The sequence below is a fragment of the Pinus tabuliformis genome, chromosome 2_1 (assembly GCF_031772625.1).
Source record: "Pinus tabuliformis cultivar Carrire ecotype Pingquan chromosome 2_1, CPIR1, whole genome shotgun sequence".
NCBI lineage: Eukaryota > Viridiplantae > Streptophyta > Pinopsida > Pinales > Pinaceae > Pinus > Pinus tabuliformis.
The window spans coordinates 615,071,531-615,085,432 of record NC_142299.1 but is presented as its reverse complement, the minus strand read 5'-3'; the positions used below and the strand labels follow the sequence as shown (position 1 = coordinate 615,085,432).

At 41.5% G+C, this 13,902-nt stretch overlaps 1 pseudogene; it reads left to right on the top strand.

Moving 5' to 3' along the window:
• The window catches only part of LOC149202020 (protein CHROMATIN REMODELING 20-like), a 95,816-nt pseudogene that overhangs the window by 22,296 nt on the left and 59,618 nt on the right, over positions 1-13,902 (top strand).

The following is a 13,902-nucleotide window of genomic DNA, read 5'->3' as shown; positions in this document are numbered from 1 at the left end:
CCTTCTATCTTTTTCTTCCTCTTTTCCTGCCTGGGTTCTTTGGAGATTGTACCTGTGTCTCCTCCATCATTTTGACCCCTCTATAATCCTGTCTTTCATGATTTCTTTTGACTCCAGTTCCCTTTGATTGTGATCTCCATAGGAATAGCTGTTGAACCCTATCATATTCCTCTTTTGGCAGGGAGTCCACTCCTTTGGTCGTTCCTTGTTCCAGAATTTTTTCTAGATCTATATTTTCCCTATCTAGAATCTCCTATAGTTCATGGTCCTTCATTCTCATCTCACTTGGAGTCATCTCATGGTCCTTATTTATCTCCATCATGGTTTCTATGATATCTTCCATGCTTTCATCTCTTTCCTTCTCATTGGTAATGTTCTCCATTTCCTGGTTTGTTTCTTTGTTTCCTTCTTCTTCTTCTAGGATCTTGAAGTTGTTGTTGCTCGATCGTTTTTCCTCATTGATATTCTTTTGCGGCCTCTTTCTGCCTTTCCCTTTGCCCCCAACCTTGGTAAAACCCTCAAGATTTTTATCCATTGTGGTTTTCACATTTCTTTCCATGTTGTTTGATGGGCAGTCTCTATATAGATGCCCATGCTCATGGCATTTGCGACATCTAAATGGGATGTGCTGATAGTCCACTGCCTGTACCCATTCTTCATCATATACTTCTAAAATTATCGTGTCCGAAAGTGCTCAAGATAAGTCCATTTCCACACATATCCGAGCGAAGGAGGTGTATTTTCCTTTCAGAGTCGCATCTGAGATCTTTAGGAAATGCCCCAGTTTGTTGCCTAGTGTTTTTAGAGATTCCGGTAGCCAATAGTCCAAAGGAAGGGAGTATAGTCTGATCCATACCGGTACCAATGTAAATGTCTCACGTTCCGGAACAAAGTTCATCATCCATGGCCGCATGTAGAGGCCTACTGCAGCATAGAAATATAGTCCTCCTTCGAATACTCTATCTTTATCCTCTAGGCTTGTGAATACAACTCTGAAGAAGCCCTTGCATCCCAAATGAAGTTGTATTTAACCCTTTGGCTTCCAATGGCTCCTTATCCATGCATGCAGTGCCCTCTCTGTCGGCCATATCCCCATGAATTTGCATATGACCGCATGTTCCGTCATATGATCTCTATGTGCTTGAATCGCTGGGTCACTCAAGATGACCCGAGGAATGATGTTCGACTTAGGTTTGCAGACCCTAGTTGTCTTTATAGAAGTGGGTGTTTGACTGCTACCCCCTTTATCCTGTTCCTTACTGGCTTCCTACTAATCCCCTTCCTGTTCTTGAGGTCTGCTTCCTCCCATTATGTCTGTGTTACTTGCCATTGTTGTCTTCTCCAGCGGTTTCTTGAAACGCTACTTTCCAGTGTTCTTGCCTCTATCCGTAACTACTTGACTGTAGGAGGGAGCATCACTCCCCCCTGCGTGTCCCGCCATGGAGCCCAACATTCAAAAACCCAACAAAATCCTTTTTATCGGACTTCAAATTATATCAAAATCGCCCTAATATCACATCGAGTCCACCTTGGGTCGCTTTCACAATCTCCACCGTCGATTTGGGTGATCTCTGATCCAACAGTCAACATGTGGTTTTGGGCAACTTAAGGGTACGAAGGTTACCCACTCGAAAATGTGGTTTCTCTGCTCCTCCGCCTAGCCACATGTCATCCATTGTATGGGATTGTGCTCAGCTGGCCCAATACCGCTTACCACCTAAGGCCCGCCCGAAATCTCACTTTATCGGAACTAAAATAATGTGGCGCCACATTTATAATTCACTTTCCAATCCACTTTATCACTTCGAGCGTCTTTCCTTTGTATTTCGGTTTTCATGCCGAAATGCACCAATACAAAGAAAAGTCCCTTTTACCAGAACTCAAAACTTATCAAACCACGCCTATAAAGTCCATCGGGTCCGGTGTTATCACCAATTTTACATCATTGTGAGGTGACGTTGCGATGCGATATATCACAATCATAAGTCATGTTGGCCTGTGGGTCCATCCTTTGCCTCGTGGCATCCCCGACGCTGATCCGCTGATATCGACAATCGCAATATCGCATCGGCCCGAGGTCCTTGCCTTAGGTTATATCCACAAGCCTACCTCCGACCCGATATGTCGAGGATTGGCAATCGGGGGTTTCTCCCGTTTCCGCTTAAGTCCGCCTTTTGGACCTCCTCTGATGTGATTTCCATTTATAAGGGTTTTTTGCCGATTTTAGTGGATTTTGCCTCTTTTTCCAAAGAACATAGGGCAACTTCTTTTTGTGATAACTTCTGCATCCTAAGTCCATTTTAGCCCATTCAAGTTGTAGTATATTCAGAAGGAAAAGATCTCTACAATGGGGCTATTTCCAGGAATTTCCTTGGACTTTCATTTTCCTATGTGAGGAACACTTAGATCATTGGGGAAATTCCAGCTCAGCAAAATCCACTTAATGCTTCTTAGTCACATATCAATGCCAAGTTTGGTACTCTATGATGGTGTCCCCAAACTATTTGATGGTGTCTTTCTGGAAGCGGAATCTTGCCTCCATGGCATCTAGGTATATGGTCTTGGAACCTGTATCCAACTTGTTCTAAAGCATGAGCATCATGGTGTTGACCTTGACAGGACCACCAATGTACTTTTGCATGTTGTGTACTCCAAGTCTTCCCTGGTGGCCTCTCGTCTTCGCTACTCCATGTACTCATTGATCTCTGGTCGGAATTGGTTCTTCGGTTTATCATCGATGAGGGAGATGATTGATGGGATCTTGTGCTTCCTCAACATGACATCCAAACTATTATACAAGCGCACATATGAGGCTTGTATGCTACCAATGAATGGAGGGAGCTGCTCATAGTTATGGATCAACATTCAAACCTTCACTTTCTCCAACTCTGCCTGTGGATTCATCTTCTTTACTATGTCAAGCAGGGCCCCTTTGTACCGCATTGTCCACTCTTGTACATGGGCAATGGAAGCATGTATGTTCTTGAGAGTTTGAATAAACTCTTTTCTCTGCTGTTGTAGGACATGCTACCACATCGAAAATGGCTTTATGCACAGTGAAAAATCCATCATAGGGCTTCTGCATGGTACCCTCAAGTGTTGATACTTCAGCAAGTATTGTTGTCCTCATTTCACCCAATGCAAAAATTGCATTCTGCATTGATGCTCGGAGTTATTCTACCTCTTTCCTGGCAGCCTGCAAGTTATTTACCAGTTGTTCATTCTTGGTCGTCAAGTAATTAACATTTGAGCTTGTTGCTCCTGCATAGGCCAAGCTATCTTTGGCAAGGGAAGTTGGGTGCTTCTTAGTGTCTGACACTATCACATTTTCCTTGATGAATTCATGTTATGTTTTATCATCCAGTAAGTGCTTCCTCCGCGCTTGTACAATATTCTTCTACAACTCATCAAATGATAGATTTCTCACATCCATGACTAGATCATCATCAAGGAGAACATTATCTCCTTTCTCGTTCGGGATTGGTTTTGACACTAGAGGTGGTGGAGAGTGAGAGATGACCTCTGGTTCTCTTGACATAAGAATAGTGTCTTCATTCCATGGCTCCTGTTCCAACTCCATGTCTATCACTTCAATCAATTGCTCAATTTGTTGAGAAAGCTCCTGATCCTACATTTGTTCACTATCTTCCTTAGTTGTTGGTTGTTCTGGCTTATCAACCTATACCGGTTTTGTTTTTTCTGTCATTGCACCTTGCCTTTGTTCTTCTTCCTGAATATGCTTCTGTTATCTTTCTCTTCTTCTCAACTCATGTTCTTCCTTCAGCTTCTTCTCCGTCTCTTGCAACTTCAGTTATGCTTCTTGCAACTTCTACTTGTCTCTCTTCCTTCTCTCTACTCTCTTCATCCGCTGCTCCCTCTTTGTTTCCACTGCCAAAGCTACCTTTCCCAAGATATGATCTTCCTTCATCTTATATCTTTTCTCTCCCTCTAGGTTCTCAACAACCTTCCTCTTTCCCTTGTCCTTCGTTTGATTTTTTCCTTCTACTTTTGTTGTTGTTGCTTCTGAAGTTGCTACTGTCTGTAGAGTAGCCCTCCAATTTGTTTCTATACTGACCAGCGCATTGAGTCTGGAGGCATTGTATTAGTACCTCCAAGGGTCCTCCTCTGACTAATGAAATGTACCATGGATCCATGGAAAGTACACTCTCACACATTGGTCCTTGTAAATATCGTGGGGATCATACGGACTAAAGTAATTAGTGACGAGCTCGAACTTCACTATGTACTTAGCCTATGCATCTACATATTTCAACCTCTTAATATCATATAACCCGGTCCAAAAATTAAGAGAGGGCCATGGTGCTTTCTTCTTTCTATGTAGTCCTACTGACGACCTTGTAGCGAGGTGGTATGAAACTTCTTACATGATTAGCATGTAAGTGGCATACCTTCGTGGAAAATTCAAAGACTTCTCTCTGCCAAACGCTTTGATGAAGGTGCCACCTAGTGAGGCATACAAATTTGCAATGTTTATTATCACCTCCATTTCTTATCAGGACATGCAAGGTGAATCCTGCTTAAAGATAAGCTTGTGCAACAAGATGATAAAATGGTCAGTTAGCCTTGCCATCACTCCTTGATAGTTGTAGTTGGAAAGAAACTTGCAATAGATGTTGACGAAAATCTCTCTTGGTGTCCATATCCAACTCATGCCAGGGAACTACTGCTGGGAACAAATTTCATCTAGTAAGTATGCGGGCATGTAAAAACTTGCTTGCTCATTCTTGGGCAGATTTCGAGCCTTAGCCACATGGGTCTTGAACTAATGATCCAAAAAATCCGACCAATTGAACGACCTTCCATCATTCACTAGCTGGTGCAATAAGACCACCCACCCTTCAGGAAAGGTTTATGTTTTCTCTTGATGATATATTTTGTAGGAAAAGATGATCAAGAACTGGTAAGCCTTCCTGAGGGACTTTGTCTTGTAAACATGGGTAAGTGTTTGTCTAAACTTCGACAACTCTTTCACCCAATGCTTGAAAATATCTCTTGTGTTCACATAGCTATGGGTGGCATATAAGAGTGAGTCCATGTGCTTCACCAGCTTGGGCAAGTGATAGATCTACTGAAAGTTTTCCACCCTAAAGGTGGCAAGGTCTCTCCCGCTTGCAATGCTCAATGTCATAGTCATTTCATCTGTGTGTGGGATAATCTAGCTGATGATGTAAGCACATGGGAAGGAGGGGAACTTGCATGCAACCTTGTATAACCCTGACCGCTAGATGGTAAGATAAACCTACCGATCCTCTAAGTATGCCTTGAAGTACTATGCACAAGTGTTGTTTATATGCTACCATGTCAATGTTGTACCCTTATTAATGAACAACTCAGTATCTGCATATACTAGAAAATCGACTGATATCTGCCCCATAACTTCCCCGATACTACTATCGGCGGTTTCCTTCGAGGTAGCTCTCTTGGATGCCTGGTAATTGTAACTGCTAGAGAGATGCTCAACAACTGTTGTACCTATGGAATAGAGAGGACACTCACACAAAGAAAATGTCAAGTAAAATAAAAACAACTTCAAGACACGATCAAGCAGCAAGTCAGGGTCATGATGGGAAGGATTGCACAGTTTTGGCTGATACATGGGATTGGTTGACTGTGGGAGCTTCGCATTACACAGTCCCCACAATCAATGTGGGAGCTTGATGACTCGAACTATGTAATTCACATCAGTCTGGGCCAAGGCTGGGAGAGATTGTGCATTGTGCAGTCTCAGTGGCTAGGCTACAAGGCTAACTCTTGGAACTCAGAAGTGTGTAGTTGAATCCAGCCCAGGACAAGCTCTGTGCAATTCCAGAATCCAAGGTAGAGGCCTTGAGCTTCCATATTGCACAATGCAAGTAGTGAAGTGTGAGATCCAGGGAAGGGAACCCAAATTTGCCCATGGGGAGTGCGAAAAACAAGTAGATATGAAGGATGATGTGATTCTGAGTGTCGATCTGACTAAGTGTTGATGCATGCATGTGAAACAAGTGCATGAGTGCATGAATTGATTAAATTTAGGAAAACGAAGCATGTGAAGAGAGTCGCTACAACAACTATCGCTGGTGAAAAAACGGGAAAACACATGTGACACTTGGGAAAGGAAATCTAAAACTTGAAACAACACTTCTACAAGTTAAAAAACGTTAAAACACTAGCATTCATTCAAATAAATAAGTGAAACAACAATCTCACAAGTTAAACAACAAAAAACGATAGAAAAACGACAAAATATGTGAAAAGAAAAACTCACTCGGAAAACAAGGACGATCGCACCGAAGGCTCCTTGATCTCCTCGGGAATGCTAGAGCTCCAAGATCAAGTATGAAAATTAGCTCTAGTGACATCGATTAAATAGATTTTGTCAAATTAGGGTTTATGACACGTGTGCCAAAAATAAGGAAAAAGTGACACTTGGTGGCAGTTTCTAAAATAGCTCAATTACCTCCTTCAGGTTACTAACATAGATCCCTATTTTTTAGGGATGTTTTTTTCGTTTTTATTTTTCGAGAAAACTGTCATGCATTTCCCGGAAAGATTGCGTAGTTCTGGGAATGACTAGGTAACTCTCCAGCTCATGCACGATGCAGTTTCTGAGCATAGTGAGGTCTGCACAGTTTCTGAGCATAGTGAGGTCTACACAGTTTCTAAGCTCAGTGGCTCTGGGCTGCCTCTCATGTTTGTGCAATTTCCTAGCTCAAGGTTGGATGTCATTCACTACTACGCATTTTATGAGCTCAAGGCTCACTGGCAGTCAAGATTGTGTAATTCCCAAGAGCAAGGTGAGTTTCCCTCAAGAATTGCTCAATTATCAAAGGAAAGCCTAAAAGAGTCGAGGGACCAAGTCAAGGGATCGGCTTGTGAGTTATAAAATGAACTAAGTAAGGAAGCACAAGCGAAGATGAAAAGAATAAGGCTTAGTCGAAGCACAAGTACCTGGATGAGTGTAAGATGAGTTGTTGTAGTTTAGAAGGAAGGCTCCAAATTTGAAGTATAGGAAAAATTTTGGAGGGTTGTTGTAGCTGCTACAACATATTGAATACTAATTAGAAAAGGTGTAGTATTTATTGTAGAACATAATTTAATACTAAAATAAATAATCTCTACCATGCAATTGGCAACCAAGTCAAAATTCCATTCGGAAAGTACCATACCAAACGAGAGTACATCTATTTGGAGCCTGTGATTAGGTTGTTTCCCTACTTGAAGACTTCTCCAACAATATCCCCATGAAGGGTTTCAACACCACCACATTTGAATTGGGAGTTTGTTCTTAATCTATTTTGAGATCTAAGTAAGCAAGATGATGATCACCAGTAATCTAAATTTCTTGAGAATAAAATTGATCATAAAGAAATTTTAGAGCCATTGGAGGAAGCTAACTAAATCCTCTATGAAAAATTGAAGCCATGTGATCATCTATGCCATAGTCCTATATGAACTTGGAATCAAACTCTAATAATGTGTGCCCCATTTTTCTCTAATTTGCAGGTCTTCAACAACTAGATCTATATTGATTCTAAGGAAGTCTACATGGAAATAATACCACGGATAATTACAAGTTCCTTCAAATATATCAACGCTTAATTCCACATATCTTTTGAGATTGTTAGTGTCGGTATCTTCATCCCTCCATCAGAGATCAAATCCTCTTGTTGCATTGCATATTAGGTGTCCCGCTCAGTCAGTTTCATTCCATTAGGCGCATGGATCATCTGATGGTAGTGGCTATCCTACAGTTTCGCTCATGTTATCTACCTGCTGGCTCATGTTTGTTCATTGCAAAGCATATACAGTCATCTTTTGTCTTAAAGATTGCAAAGGTTTTGATTTAGGGTTTCATTGTCATTTAGGTCTAGGGTTTCATCAAAAGGAGTTTCAAAGTGTCCAATAACAACCAGTAGGCCATGAGGAGGTTCTAACATCAATAAATTTCATCATCAAGTGCTCAGATTATTTTTGCTTTTATGGTACAAATTTATGTGATTTGATTTTCTTCATATGTGAATCACTCCATCTGTAACCCTGCTCTCTTTCCCTAGCCCCAGTAGCTCCAACTACCTGCAAAACAAACAAAGCACAGGTCATTCAGTCCATCACAAGTTTTAATAAAGTGAAAAAAGTCCAAAAACAAAGTCCTTTTCAAAACATTGCAAAATGGGTTTTATGAATCAAAAATTTAAAAGCTCCATATATAAGTCATTCCTTCAATTTCAAAAGTTCATTTGCACTCCAAGACAAAGTGGAACCAAGGCGAAGTCATGTTGGTGAGCATGTGAGAGGAATTGGTGAAAAATTGGCCAAAAACAGGGGTGCGGCGCACTGGGCAAGTGGCGTGGCGCACATAGACGGCGCGGTGCATAGAACCGCAACCTCCAGTGCAAATTAACACGGGCGCGGCGCATTGGGTTTGATGCGCGGCGCATACAGCCGGCAAGCCGAAAACTCCAAAAACTTGCTCCAAATCACCCTAATCTCGTGGATCATCACTTGTACAAGTAAGTTGGGCTTCCATCATTGCTTTTCATCCAAGGTTAGTGCTTGTTTGATGGTGGTTGTCTTATGGTGTTGGATAGAAAAATCAAACCCTACCAAGGAAAATAGTGTTAGGGTTTTGTATTGACTATTTGGTTACCAAGTTATTCCTCCCACCTCACACTCCCTTATTCCATTTGTCCCTTGATTTTCCTATTCCCTACATTCACATACCCCTAAATTCACTAATCCCATACCCCAATTCCCATTTCCAAAAGTCCCAAATACTCTCTAACTCCCAAGCCCTAGTCCTATACAAAAACTCCTAAATCATTCCCTAATTCCCTATTTCCCTAATTAAGCCTGTCCCAACAGTCCCTAAACCCCTCATTGTTTCCCCTCCCTCATATCACTATTTCCCTTGGTGGCAAGAGTCAAACACATCATAGCTCACCTATTTCTCATCAAGACAGTTTCAAAACAATCCATCCACTAGCAGACATGGCATCTGGTCCTTCATATGATTATGAATAGGAGACCCACAATGATTCACCTACAGAGGTACGTGCACCGAGGAGGCCTCATAGAGGTGGCAAACATATTAGAGAAGAACCAACTACTCTCGCTGAATTATAGGCCTGCCCTCTTGCCATCTCTTGTTTCCAACATCAGTCCTACTATGAATTTTGTGAGAAGGTTGCTAGCATTCAGTTTCATCATGAGTTGGCTCGATTGTTTGTGCTGCATTTACATGATGGTCAAGCCACTCTAGCTGGTGTCACCTTTACATTAACACCAGAATCCATTTCACTAGCAACCGGTATTCCCAACATTGGAGAGCAATGGAACAAGAGGCAGCAAATTGACTGGCAGCATTATGAACCATACATCAAACCTGGCTATTTGAGACAACTCAGCAGAGTATTTCCTTTCTGGTACCTCAAAGATGCTTATGCTCCTTTGATGAAATTGATCATGAGGTATTTCAGCTGTGAGGGCCGGTTTTCACATTTATATGCTTATCATATCAGGTTGTTGATGCATTTTACCAGGGTAAGGATGATGAACATCCCTTACTTCATGTGCCGAAACATAGAGAAGATGACCACCCTTGTGCAGCACAAGACTCCTCAGTAGTAGTTCAACAAAATTTACCATTTTTTTCTCATTAAAATTGTGGTCATTCATCAGCTTGGCTTACAGGGCATCACTTGGGAGGATTTCATCTCTCGTGAGTTTTTCAGAGCTCCTCAAGGACCTTCAGAGGCTTTGCATGAGATAGGTGGACCTTCTTATCAGCGTGAGGGTCATAAGACACAGAACGCTAGCACGCCAGTGTTTATTACCTATCAGAAGGGAACTAGATGGTTGTTTGCACCAATTAAGCGAGTGTTATCTCCACTCGGGGTGGAAGGGGCCTCGCTTTCGTCATTAGAACAACAGGTTCAGGACAAAGGCAAGAGGCCACTACAGGAGGAAGGACCATCAGGTGAGCGGGAGACTAATTTCATTCTCATTGAGGGTGATGATACTGATATGGGCCCGAAAAGCACAAATCTTAGAGAAATCATTCAGGAACAGCAGGTGAACATTGATGCCTTGTCTATCAATTTGGATAGAGCCCAATGGACAATACAGTACTTGGAGCAAAGGAATAAGCGGTTGGAGGACCAGCAAGTGATTATGGAGTTGCAAAACATTCAGGAGAATTGCCAAGCTGCCCAAAGGAGGAGGGTGGAGTTCACTTCACTTGAGCAGGATGTTAATGCCGATAGGGATTCATGGCTTGAAAGAGCCAATATTCACTTGGAGAGGAAGCTAGAAAAGGCCATCAATGAGAAGAATATTCTTATAAACCTATCATATCATTACTTGTCAAGAAACTTGGTGTGCCAAGCGAGAATCAGGAGTTTAAAGGCAAAGTTGAAGAGAGCATCAAGGAGGCAAAAAGAGCACAAAGGACTTAAGATATTAGCTAAGGCTTCCTTGGACCACACAACGTTTGATGGAGAAGACTCAGCCCAAATTTCAAAAAATTTGGAGCACTTTTTGTATTTTTGAAATTTTTGGCACAAAAAACAAAATTTTCTGCCCTATGCATCGCGCCACGTGGCGCTCGCTTTTGCTAGGAGCCTCCAAAGAAAAAAAACTTAGCATTTTTAGACTTGGCATGAAAACATATGTTTTCCTACCAATGGCCAAGAAATGTGGACAGGTTTTGAGCCCTCAAAAAGGTCAAAAACACTCAAAAAATGACCTCATTGCCCCTATTTTGCACATAGGAAGCAGTGTTGGGAGAACTAACTTTTGGAGGGACAAATGGAGGAAAAATTGAAAAATTCCACTTGGGTTGGAAAGTAGACAGGCATACCTTTCCAACAAGAACATTTTGAGCTCATTTGGACAAAAGGAAGGCCTCCAAAAGTGGGTCCAAATAGGCACTACGTATAGAGGAAAAATTCCCAGTTTGACTAAGTATTGCTTTGTTTTTCGCCCAGCTTTGGCCAGTTTGACTTTTTCACTTTCCTAATGGAAAATTTGTGATGTAATTTAATGTACATTGATGGATCATGATGTAAATATGTCAAATGTTCACTTGTAGAGGTAGATTCATTAGTTTAAAAGTTGTTTGAAACTGAATGAATCAGTTCCCTTGTTTCTAGAGGCATGCTATTCTGTTGCCTAGTTTCTAGTTCTCAGTTTAGAATTAGTTGAAACAGATCCTAAACATGTGTACTCAACCCCTAGAGGCAAGGATCAGCTATGGTTGTCTATATTATGTTGTTTTTCAGTCATTAGCATGGTTGGACTTTTGAGAAAGCCTTGAGCTTCATTGTACACACATACCAGCATTTTGGCTAAGGAATTGAGACCAGGATTTGCAGCACTCTTTGGGATCCATGTGGCAATTTGTCTTGGTACAGTGATTTTCTTTGCAATTGTGAATTTTCTTATATGTCATGTATGCCATTCTCTATCTTGTTTCTTCTGAACTAAACAAATAAGAGTGTAAGTAGAATCCATTGAAATTGCAGTGCTCTACTTGAAGTTTGCTTTAGTTTCTTGATGTTTTTAGTTGTTTGGGGAGGATCCATGGTTGCTCTTTCCCTCTTCAACACCTCGCCTGTCTATTCCTTCCATCTCATTCAATTTTAAGTGCCAAAAACACTTGCCTGCCTTGCCCCATTGAGATCTCTGCAGGACTGAGCCTCAATCCCCACACCCAAAATCTACCTTTCCATATGAGCCAAAAAAATCATTATTTTATTCAATCAAATCGTCTTGCACATATACCTAGCCTAAGATCAGTAGATATTTTAGTCATCTCAAGCCCTCATCGATCATAATTTGCTGAGATTGACCCGGAAGTATTCTTAGGTCAATCTCAACAAATTATGATCGATGAGGGCTTGAGATGACTGAAATATCTATTGATCTTAGGTTAGGTATATGTGCAAGAGAATTTGATTGAATAAAATAATGTTTTTGTTGGCTCAGATGGAAAGGTTGATTTTGGGTGCGGGGATTGAGGCTCAGTCCTACAGAGATCTCACTGGGGCAAGGCAGGCAATTGTTTTTGGCACTTAAAATTGAATGAGATGGAAGGAATAGACAGCTGAGGTGTTGAAGAGGGCAAGATCAACCGTGGATCCTCCCCAAACAGCTGAAAACATCAAGAAACTAAAGCAAACTTCAAGTAGAGCACTGCAATTTCAATGGATTCTACTTACACTCTTGTTTGTTTAGTTCAGAAGAAACAAGATAGAGAATGACATACATGACATATAAGCAAATTCACAATTACAAAGAAAAGCACTGTACCAAGACAAATTGTCACATGGATACCAAAGAGTGCTACAAACCGTGGTCTCAATTCCTTAGCCAAAATGCTGATATGAGTGTACAATGAAGCTCAAGGCTTTCTCAAAAGTCCAACCATGCTATTGACTGAAAAACAACATAATATAGACAACCATAGCTGATCCTTTCCTCTAGGGGTCGAGCACACATGTTTAGGAGTTTTTTCAACTAATTCTAAACTGAGAACTAGAAACTAGGCAACAGAACAGCATGCCTCTAGAAACAAGGGAACTGATTCATTCAATTTCAAACAACTTTTAAACTGATGAATCTACCTCTACAAGTGAACATTTGACATATTTACATCATCATCCATCAATGTACATTAAATTACATCACAAATTTTCCATTAGGAAAGTGAAAAAGTCAAACTGGCCAAAGCTAGTCAAAAAACAGAGCAATACTTGGTCAAACTGGCAATTTTTCCTCTATGCGCCACGCCTAATTCTCTATGTGTAGCACCTGTTTGGACCCACTTTTGGAGGCCTTCCCGTTGTCCAAATGAGCTCCACATATGCTTGTTGGAAAGGTCTACCTATCTACTTTCCAACCCAAGTGGAATTTTTTAATTTGGCCTCCATTTGCCCTTCCAAAAGTCAGTTCACTCAACACTGCTTCCTATGTGTCAAAATAGGGGCAGTGGGGTCATTTTTTGAGTGTTTTTGACCTTTTTGAGGGCTCAGAACCTATCGAAATTTCTTGGCCACTGGTAGGAAAACATATTTTTTCATGCCAAATCCGAAAATTCTGAGTTTTTGTGCTTTGGAGGCTCCTAGCAAAAGAGAGCGCCACGTGGCGCGGCACATAGAGCAGAAAATTCTGCTTTTTGTGCCAAAAATTTCAAATATACAAAAAGTACTCCAAATTTTTTGAAATTTGGGCTGAGTCTTCTCCATCAAACATTGTGTTGGGCGAAGGAAGCCTCAGCCAACATCTGAAGTCCTTCATGCTCTTTTTGCCTCCTTGATGCTCTCTTCAACTTTGCCTTTAAACTCCTGATTCTCACTTGGCACACCAAGTTCCTTGACAAGTAATGATATGATAGGTTTCTAAGCATATTCTTCTCATTGATGGCCTTTTCTAGCTTCCTCTCCAAGTGTATATTGGCTCTTTCAAGCCATGACTCCCTATCGGCATTAACCTCCTGCTCAAGTGAAGTGAACTCCACCCTCCTCCTTTGGGCAGCTTGGCAATTCTCCCGAATGTTTTGCAACTCCATAATCACTTGCTGGTCCTCCAGCTGCTTATTCCTTTGCTCCAAGTATTGTATTGTCCATTAGGCTCTATCCAAATTGATATACAAGGCATTAATGTCTGCCTGATGCTCCTGAATGATTTCTCTAAGATTTGTGCTTTGCGGGCCCATATCAGTATCATCACCCTCAATGAGAATGAAATCAGTCTCCCGCTCACCTGATGGTCCTTCCTCCTGTAGTGGCCTCTTGCCTTTGTCCTGAACCTGTTGTGCTGATGACGGAAGCGAGGCCCCTTCCACCCCGGGTGGAGATAACACTCGCTTAGCTGCTGCAAACAACTGTCTAGTGCCCTTCT